Source organism: Hyposmocoma kahamanoa, unplaced genomic scaffold (assembly GCF_003589595.1).
Source record: "Hyposmocoma kahamanoa isolate Upper Pololo Valley unplaced genomic scaffold, ASM358959v1 91, whole genome shotgun sequence".
In the NCBI taxonomy this organism is placed as follows: domain Eukaryota; kingdom Metazoa; phylum Arthropoda; class Insecta; order Lepidoptera; family Cosmopterigidae; genus Hyposmocoma; species Hyposmocoma kahamanoa.
The window spans coordinates 3,821,816-3,832,579 of record NW_020654684.1 but is presented as its reverse complement, the minus strand read 5'-3'; the positions used below and the strand labels follow the sequence as shown (position 1 = coordinate 3,832,579).

General features: G+C 38.3%; 1 protein-coding gene across 1 annotated transcript in view; it reads left to right on the top strand.

The window, feature by feature from the left end:
* Positions 1-327: 327 nt before the first annotated feature.
* Positions 328-10,764, top strand: part of LOC113236305 — a 56,094-nt gene continuing 45,657 nt past the window's right edge. Inside the window, exon 1 of the mRNA XM_026472316.1 lies at positions 328-538. The gene's annotated coding sequence lies outside the window, so the exon portion shown is untranslated. The remainder of the gene's footprint in view (positions 539-10,764) is intronic.

Below are 10,764 nucleotides of genomic sequence, written 5' to 3'. Positions count from 1 at the left end.
GTAATATTCTTATATTTTTAAAGATGCTAAATCATACATGTGAACTTTAAGATGATCAACATAAAGGATGAAATACTTCCACATAACTTCATTCCATCCCTTTCAAAGAAGTAATATCCAATAAAAAGGCATCAGCTAATCTGCTGCTGCGGAATCCAGGTAGCGATTTGTCATCGTTGGCTCGAGGGATACTACAAGGTACTCACTTTGTTTTGTTTGCAGAAAGCTGGGACGGCCGCCGGCCGGCCGAAGAACTGCAGCTCCACGCATAGGTACCTTCCGACGACAACAGGCAAGTTAGCATAGCAGGCGGTGGATGGTGGTGCGGGTGCGGAGTGCGGCCCAGTGCGGGTGCAGGCATATCGCACGCAGAGACCGCGCGGGGCGCACGTCGTCGTCAACACTCGGCCGTACTCGCATCGAAACTATTCTCGCGGATTCAGTTGCTCCAAATTAATTAATGGTGAGAGTTTGTGTATGACTGTGGAACTGTGCATTTCTTTGGAAACGTAAGAAACAACGCTGCTGTTCATTTTTGGTGAGTTTTGTTCATTTGATTGTTTTGCCGGTATTTAAAGTTATGTTAAATGTTTTGCAAACATAGTATATTATACATATACTATGCATATGTTATACAAATATGTATATTTAAGAAAAAGACTGAAATAATAAGCTCACTAAAGTTTTGTAATTGTTATGGAATTTATTTATTACCACATTTTTTGTGTAATTGAGGGTAGGAATATCTTAATACATATTTCAATTGTGTGTATCAACCTGCATGCGTCCGGACACGGGTCTCTTCTTCATAAACACCTAATCATAATGTATACATACTTAATGAAAACAAATGTAATTTTATTTAGGTTACTACACAAAAGATGTCTAAATATTTCAAAACCCACAACATACGTGTTATGAATTCCCAATTTACAACTAGGGTATTGCATAATCGTTAGCTCACTTAAATGTTAGGTTCATGTGAATTAACTTTAATCTTTTTCCGTCATTACTAATAGCCGGCACTTACAGCTCTGAATATTTAAAGTCCACTGAATTAACTAACGATCGCGTCTAAATCACCAGCCGCTTTCGCGAAATTCCTGCGCCGCGCCGCAGTGACCGCACCAACAACAGCAGACACTGGAAAAATGTTAATTAGATCACACCTCATCAAACTTCGATTTAAATCTTACAAAAATACTGAAATGATACAAAGTTAATTGAACTCGTCTTTTACCTATCTTATCTTGTACCTAGACTATTGCCAATATTCGTTTGTTCAGATAGCACGAAGAAAAACACAACATTCCCTACTATTTTTTCAAAAACTGACTCCCTTTCAATGATAAGACGACTTTGGTATTTTACATAGTGTCTCTTCGTTCGTGGGGTCAAAATTACAGCCGATGCTAGTAATTACTTTCTTTCGCAATGTTTAGTTTTAAAAACAACGTAAATTCCCTTTAAGAATTGTCATTGCATTTTTGTGTGTTGTGAAAACGCCCCAAGAACGAGATGTGCCCTTTTGTTATCGTCCGATGCACTTTTGTTTCATTGTGTCTTTTTTACTTTTGTTGATTAGTAGAGGTACTCGTACATACCTCAATATCTTACTTACAATTTTCTGCAACTCTAATGTTGTATTAACAACTGCCAATGCAACGGATTATGACGAAAATAGCAACAACGAATGAGTGAATAAAGTACGTTTCTATGTGTAATGTTTGACCGGAAACAGATTAACTATGGGTACCTACTTATTTTGTTACTGTCAGTCAACTCTACACGACTTATGTTTCCACAAATAAATAAGTTACGAAATTGTAATTAGTTTCAAGTTATTCATTACAAATAAACACTTTCTATGTATAAACTAGAATATTCGTAAATGGAAGTCCATTGATATCGACAGAACTACAAAAGTGATTAACTAATGACCGAGGAAAATACTAATTGCGATATTACCCAACAACCGACGATCGACCAACGGCACACTGACGATGCCACATTAACCCGAATAATATTAATCTTCACGACGCAAAACACGTCTAATTTGTATGTATGATATGATTATGTGACCCTTGAGCAACCGAAGGTTACCTACTTTTTATTCCATGATTGATTTTTTTTTTAATTTATCGAAGCTTTTATCAGTGCAAAAATTCTACATCACTTCATAACACTGATTTAGGGTCGTATTCCAGAACTCTACTCAATGCTCAAGTCAGAACTTGAGTATGATTTAAAGCACTGCAAATACGATCCTAATGGCAAGGACTTGAGTATGGTTTCTTCGTATGACTTTTTCGCCATTAGGGTCGTATTTCCAATGCTTTAACTCATACTCAAGTCCTGACTTGAGCATCGAGTAGAGTTCTGAAATACGACCCTTAAACTGGCGACTCCTGGATTGTATGTCCTGTGTAATGCATTTGTAACGGATGAACATACTTTTTAAATAGCGGACTTCGCATATCCAGTTGTTTCTAGAAAATGGTATTTATGATAATATTTTACAATGCAAGAGACAGTGCGTCAGTTGCGTCGATTCTTTTTGTAGAGAGAAAAACGTTTCGGTGAATTATTATTTTAAACCAGTTTTGTGATTTATACAAAAAAATAGTCTCACAAATAAATGGTTTATTGCCTTCACGTATCGAAAGGGACGTGCCGTGACCCGTTACAGCGCAGCGGGAGGCTAAAGCCTATAATTTGTAATGAAGTGTTTAGCAATAAGCTGCTTATCTCTTCTTTGTGTTCACTTCCCTCAAAATTACGTCAAGTCCCTAATCAGGATCAACTTTAAATAAACCCGCTTAAGTTACTGATGATCTAATTAACTACAAGATCGTTTAATTAATCTTGATTTCCCGCCTATAATTTCATTGCAATCGTTGCTGCTTGCACTGCTGCGTTCGCGCATTTCTGTCAACGATGACGTGAGGCTATTTGCGAAATTTCCTTTCGCATTAAAATTTGTCGTCGCGTTCGTTCGTCGCGCGCGCATGCTGATCGTGCACTAAATAGTAGGGATTTGATTTTCCTACGGTCATTATAGTACGGGCCACACTTAGCCCAAGCTATTAAAGTATGTCAAACTTTTATTGTACGTAAACACAAAAGAGTGTTAAAAAAATCCATTTTATTGGAAATTGTATGTCACAATTTAAACTGCACCTGTAAAATATATACATATATATGAATATTGTAGTTTTGATTGAATATTTAATTAAGTTTGACGATGTCACTTTGGTGATAGCACATGTCATATGAATTTGCAAAGGTACAAAATGCGAGTTGAATCTTATTTTATTACTATGTGGTTTGACCAAACCACTATTGCGAATTTGCGACTCGCTGCGTTGGAACGAACTCGTTGCAAGTCGCAGGCGCATCGTGTATTGCAGTGGTCAGCGGCAATGGCGAGTGGCACACATGTTAATTGCAACCTCATTGACGTAAACGGTTGAACTACAAAATGCGCCAATTACTTTCCACTACGCGTACAGGTCACTTTATTAACCGATTCGTCGCAAAGCCCGAGTCATCGAAAACGCTAGTAAAATGAATTAACTTATTTAAGTAGCTGCTTTTCTCGCGATCGTCGGTGGCGAAACTTTTGTTCTCCGTTGGAGAAAGGTTGCTTCTTAATCGTGAGGTCGGCGGTTCAAAATCCTGCAGTGGCATATATACCTACGACTATAATTTCTAACTCACGTACATTTGTGAATGTATGGTCACAATATCTTGTGCCAACGCGGTGAGGGAGAGCAGCGGCGTGAGGAAGCCTGTATGTTGAACAACTAGTACTACTTCTAAACTTTAGTAAACTGGCTCTGTGGCCGAACGGTTACCATGCCGGACTGCCACGCAGAGGTCCCAAATTCGATTCCCGGGTCGGGAGAAATATTTGCATGGCCTACATTTATTTCTCTCGTGAGTTTGGGTGTAATTTGTGGTTGTCTATGTGTGTGTCCATGGCACCCGCGACACAGGGTTTCCCTAGTGCGGGGCTATGTTGAGTGTGTGCGTTATTATTATTATTATAGTACACTTTAGTAGCAGTAGCGCTCCTTGTCAAACAATTCGTCCCGGCAGTACTTAACTGCCACCTTACCTATTTCGCCGCCAAGCTGCAATGCTCACATTACTGCGTTCTGGTTTTGAAGGGTAAGGGTGCTGGTGAAATTGCAGGCACATGGGACTTGTCAACTTATGTGTCAGGGTGACGGACGCAGTGGCAGTGCCTCTAAGATCTTCGCGATTTAAAGCTCTGAGTGGCATTGCAACTGTTACGGACAGGCGTGTCGCTTACCACCAGGCGCACGGACTTGTTCGTCCCGTCACTTGGTATTATAAAAGCTTTTCAAAGGTTTTTCACTAATATTTTAAATTGTTTCTTAAAAATTTTAATTATTATTTAATTATTATTAATTGTTTCTTAAATAAAGTGTTTTAATAAATAAAAAAAAAAGGTTCGCCGCCATTGGAAAACGTATGAAGTCCCCAGCCCGCACAGCTGGTGTGGTGATGTTCTTAACCTCTTCTCAGAGAGACTCGTGCCCAGCAGTGGGACGTATAACGAGTTGATGACGTCTCGGGATAACAAATAATGTAAGCGTAATGCAGGATGAATTACAAGTACACAAGAGTTCGCGGAAGCCAAACGCGATGCGTTGGGTACCCGTACCCCTGGCGTAACAGGTTTTTTAGCAAACAGTACGATACGAATAACGTTTTAAACTAGTTAGAATAAAGAGGGTTAATTACTTACATAACGTCAAAGCAACGCGGAGGTAGGCATTTAATTAAAATAAAATGAAAAATTAATGAAAAAAAAACACAGTTTGTGTCGGCCTCGACACCGCGGTTCTTGCTAGTCATTGTTTGTTATAGAACCTTACAACTTCCGTTGATCTGAATATGTGCCGATTTAAATATGACTAAAATAATTTGGGATCTGACATCAAATACCAATTATAGTAAGCTATGTCAATAAAAATTTAAAATATTTTCATATTTGCAACCAGCCGGTGTCACGCTTCGAAACGCATCAAATTCAATTTATTCATTGATATTGTATTAAGTAGGTACTCGGTACAAGCAAAAAAACATCGACCACAAAAAATATGGCTGACTTGATTTCGTTGATCCGCCTGAGGCGGTTGATTGATAAACTTTTTATCCATTCAATAAAATATCAATTTGATTTGTTTTTTTTTGGGTTATGTACTTACTGTCGCGTGCATTTATTATTATTAACAAACACCAAAAAATGTCTACTCCCTTATCAAACAAAAGTCAATTAAATTTGTGTAATATTTCGTTGAAACGTTAATTGTATGAGAAATTTTTACAAGGACAGAATATTATGTTATCATTTAATTTTAATTAAAATGACAGGAGAGGTACATTGCTTGACAACTTGTGCCGAGCCAACCCACACAAGTATCATGGTCATTATGAATATTTGATCATCACTATAAATCGAAGTAAGATTGTTTGGATTCATTTAATGCAAATAGCTTTAACGAGCAATTAGTGCATATTTAAACCTTTGAATTGTTCTCCTGGGGTGAATAAATTAAATTATTAATTAACGTAAATAACCATATCCAGCGCATATTTTGTATAATAACAATACTTTTTGTATTCCGTCTCCATTATTAATGTAACTTAGGTTATGGACTAGATTTTCTTTTAAGTGTTTTAAATTTAGTCATCGTGATAAAATTATTTATCGTTCAGTTTTAATTCAATTAAAGAACTTGCTCTTCGCTGGACGAGATTGCTCTGATAAAAATAAAGGCTGCATCACATCAGCCCACGTCGCGTCAGTCGTCCGTCCGTCAGAAAACATGTAAATGCAGTAGGTGATAAGCCCAGCCGCTGTAACCTCGGCCTTCGCTATTTTATCACAATTTCATTCTATTAATTATGCAATATAAAGATTGAAATCGTTGTACCTAACATGTAATGTACACTTGACACTATGGACTTTGGGCCGTTCTTATCGCAAGCGGCGTAGAGTTGTATTTAATTTAATTGTTATGTATCAAGCTTGACACGCTCTTAACTCTGTAGACTAATGAAGTTTATGTTACGTGATGACAAAGTTGTTTTATAACATCAGAGAGTAACTAACGACACAAAAATCTTCACAACAATAGAGTAAACAAACGCAGGCGACTTTGCTGAATGACAAACGACGGCCCGCCCACGGCGCCGCCCGCGCACTTTCCGCCTTGCACGTGCCGCTTGAGCTGTTAGAAAGAAAATGATCCAAATACAAAACCAAAGCCAGTTACACCATTCAGCCTTTCTTAGTATCAAGTAATCTTTTCCGGATAAGTTTAATGTACTTCGTTTCCCTGCAGCTCCAATCCTTACATATAGACAACCATAGCTCGTTTGAAGTAACGTTTGCTTGAATTACCTAAGCATACACGATATCTTTACCGAGATGGTTACGACCATGAATACGACGTGTAAATATACGAGGACCACAAAAACGATTCCTGTCATGTGGATTATCTAAATTCGTGAATGCGTCGTGCAATTACATTCGTGTACATAAATAAACTGTAACCGCTTCCGCATTGATCTAATCGTTTTCGGAAATAAGTTTTGTTGAAATTGCAGTCTGTTTTGTGCCCGATGACGATGATGCTACGATAATGTGTGCTCTGAGTTGGGACATGTAATTCCGTATAATCGTCGCCGTCGATGCGACGTTTTGCGTCGACATTGAGTCGATTATCGTGTGACCTCCGCCCGTGGGAAATCACGGTACATTATGATATCAGTACTTATACGTAATCACTTGTTTACTGTATGCAGTTAAATACACTCAAGCGACATTAATTAATTTTTAAATATCTATAATTTATTGAGCCACTGGGGTATGTTTTAACAATCATCATCTTCGTCATTCTATTAATTACCTGGAAGGCGAATATTGGACCAAATATGCAATTCCAAAGAATACTGTAGTTCGGTCTACGCTTCTGGACCTCCTGTTTAGAACAAAAGCCGTAGTATCGTTATTATTAGGTTAAGTGTTAATGATTTCTATTTAAAAGTCAGGACAATTACATTTTTATTTTGTTATCTTATCCTAGTACCGAGTAGTCAATTATACTACTAATATAAACTGCCTCTGTGCCCGAACGGTTATCAGGCTGGACTGCCACGCAAGAGGTCTCGGGTTCGATTCTCGAACCGGGAGAAATATTCATATGGCCTACATTTATTTCTTTCGTGAGTTTGGGCGTAATTTGTGGTTGTCACGTGAGAGTCCATGGCACCTGAGACACAGGGCCACCCCAATGCGGGTCTATGAGTGTGTACGTTATTGGTCCACATAATCGAGGAGGTGTTCTACGTTTAGTTGGTCTATTTAAATCTTATTTTTAATCCACATGTTTCATAACCACTTTTAATTTTTTTTTTGTCATTCTAAAATCGTAACATTAATTTTGACCACGTCTGCGCACGCGCCGGAAATCATTCTAAACTGTGGTTCCGCGCATTTTAATGTCATCTTTTCGAACTATTCATTCCCGTGTTATATGTCTTTGACAAAAAGCTAGACAAATGTCGCGTCTCCGGGTTAAAATTGACTTTATCAATGATCTTTATTTCTTTGTGCGTTCGTTTACTGCTATTAACAAAAGCAAGGATTTCACTTCGGAACGTCCATCGGACGGCTAAGTATTACTAGTAGCGGAGTTTTATTTGTATGTAACATTCAATTCAATACAGGCGAAAGAATAAAACGTATTTTAAATGCTCTACCTTTAACTTACCCAGGGTAGATAACATCATGGAAGGCCGCGGCGTGGGCCTGAGTTCCCAGAGACGTTTCCAACGTTTCCCTTTTTTGAAAGTCCAAGCCTTGGCGGAAGTACCTGCCAGCTCTCTGGCCAACGGAGCTTTTTATGTTTTGAATTATCAATTTGTAAACGTTTAATTTTTATTGTTTTTTTACACCACTCGCACGGTTTACTTCATCTAAGTGTGAAACTATCAACTCAGTTTTTGATACTGTTAATTTATAGCTCGGAGTGGTTTCATATCTTTCTTAATGAAATGTTTTATGTCTTCCTCTGCTCTTAGTGTGCTTATGAAACAGTATGGGGGACTATTTTGATAAATGTTTCCTGGAATTAGCAAGTCGTAAATACACAAAACATTAAAAATAAACATACTTGTTTCACTGACATGTGGATCTTGTGCAAACGCAATAGGGTTTATGTGTGTACTTGAATGTTCGTCGACACAAGTTCGTCGACCGATGGCTAGTTCATTGTCTGTGCCCTATTAACGGATTTGGGTCACCGTGTGTGCCGATGCCGTCGCACTGTCTGCGGAGCTTCGCAGATACATACCTACTCACACATTAACTTTTTAAGAAGTTAATTCAGCACTAATATACTATGTTTGAAATAAATTTCTCTTCTCGTTAATAATTAAACCTAGAATACTTTTGCTTTTGGATAGTAAGTACATGTAGCAAGTAGTAAGTGTATCTGTGGTGTAACACGGGTATTTTGAACGCTACATCTGCCGGCGCCGCGTTCTCGCGTGTGCACGTGTCGTCGACTATTCAACATTAATATCTGACTTGACCTACCTCCGCGTCCTGCCGGTCGCCTTGGACCTCATTTACTGTCTATTACTTCGTATCCAGAGTACATAAAATACCTAATTTTGTTGTAGTTATAACCTAAAATATTTGTGCTACAATGAACCACACCGATCGTGATTGTCGAAGTCAAGTCGCGTTGCGACCAGCGACACATCGCAAACTATCCGCTATCTGAGCCGCGTCGCTACGTTATGCGTTACCGTGCCGCAGTCAGCTGTGCAAATGAGTCTTTACAGCGCCCGTTCGATTATTGGTTTAAGTGTTGTGTTTAAGTCTTTCTTCACTCCTTCAAAAACATCACGATAAAGATTTTAAGTGATTGTAATTCAAATTTAGTGCTATTTTATTTAGGGAATATTTTTGCTTATTTCATATAATATACATGTAGGTACTATGCCATAATATAGAGATAAAAATTCGCTTTCTAAATATGTAATGTACCATACTAATGAAAAAACCATCCTCATTTATCTTGACAACTTTAATGATTATTTTCTTATGAAAAAAGCAACAAACTCGATTGAATTCTATACTTGTGCAACGTGCACTCAATCAGAGGTCGCGGTGAATCGGTAATCAGTGTGTTTATTAGATAAGGGCCCGCCCACATGACGTTAAAGTCGCTTTATTTAATATTTAGATATGTTTTATAGATCGTATTGCGTTTCTGTTAAAATTCATGTTAGAAGTTCTATGAAATCGCCCACGAACGTCAATTGTGTGGACGCTGACGAGCTTACGAACAAATGAATCGATCAAGGTGTGTGCTGGTTGACAGCTTGGGAGTGAGTACACATAATCATGAGTGCACGACGAAGGGACCTCAAAAAATAGTAATTTAAAGCCTTTTAAGCGGTTAGGCTAATTGTGAGAAAGCAGAAATATTTGTAAAAATATTTTGTAAATTAATGGTCGAGTCAAGGTATTTAGATATAGTTCTACATCGATGAAAGAAACTTAAATAAGCCTGCGTCTTCTTGACTCTTTGGATGATTGGAATAAACCTTGGTGTGTTTCACTGCGATGAGACCAACTGGACATTTAAGTAGTAAACTATTGTAACCTGTTATGACGCAAACAAATGACTGAAACGAATAATTTTATGTAAAATGTGAGATAGACACGAAGCAAGCAATCGCTAATGATATCGACTCGACTCTGGTCAGCGACTTGTCAAAAGGCACGACTGAGACGTTTCATTTTCGAATTCGGACAGGAAAGCGGTTCACGTTTGACTGTCGTTGTTATAATATAAATGCATAAGGGAATGCATTATACGAATATTCTACAGTGATACTAACTGATTGAACCTTGTACGACCCTGCTATGATATTACTCATCGACCAAATCGTTGTCTAATTTTCATAAATAATATCAAACAGGCTTAGATTACTATTTACTTGAAAGTTTGAAACGATTGTCATTTCCTTTAATCACTATTTAAAGCCGTTTCTTATAAATAGAAACGGTTTTATTCAGGATTAGTAATTAATAAAGATGAGTCTTGCAGACACGTAGTACTGAACTCTGTGAAAGTCGTGTCCTACTGCTGAAGTAAATTGGCGCTATTTATCTCAGGACAGAGTGATCAATCTTGGTTTATATGAAGCCAGTGGCCGATGCGCCCGATTGCCGCTTATCGAATGAAATTGAAAACCAACGTTCGACGTAGCTTTGCGTGCTACCTAGTGAATGGGAGTGATTTTCATAAAGCTCCATAGTTCAAGTACTATGGGAACCTCGAAAAAGTAGCAGTAGAGCTCCTTGTGAAAGAGTTCATGCCGAGACATACTACCCCCTTTACTGTTTCTGCCGCCAAACATGTAATGTTACCATTACTGCGTTCCGGTTATAAAGGGTAAGTGTGGTGGTGAAATTTCAGGTGCATAGGACTTGTCAATTTATGTCTCGGGGTGACGGGCGCAGTAACAGTGCGCCTTACATCTTTGCGATTGAAAGCTTTGAGTGGTTCTGCAACTGTTATGGACAGGTGCGTCGTTTACCACTAGACGCCCGACTTGTTCGTCCCGTCACTTCTTATTATAAAAAAAGTCATCGCAGAGACAGCATCGCAGTAATCCTGCACTTCGACATCGTCTGTTATTAACTTA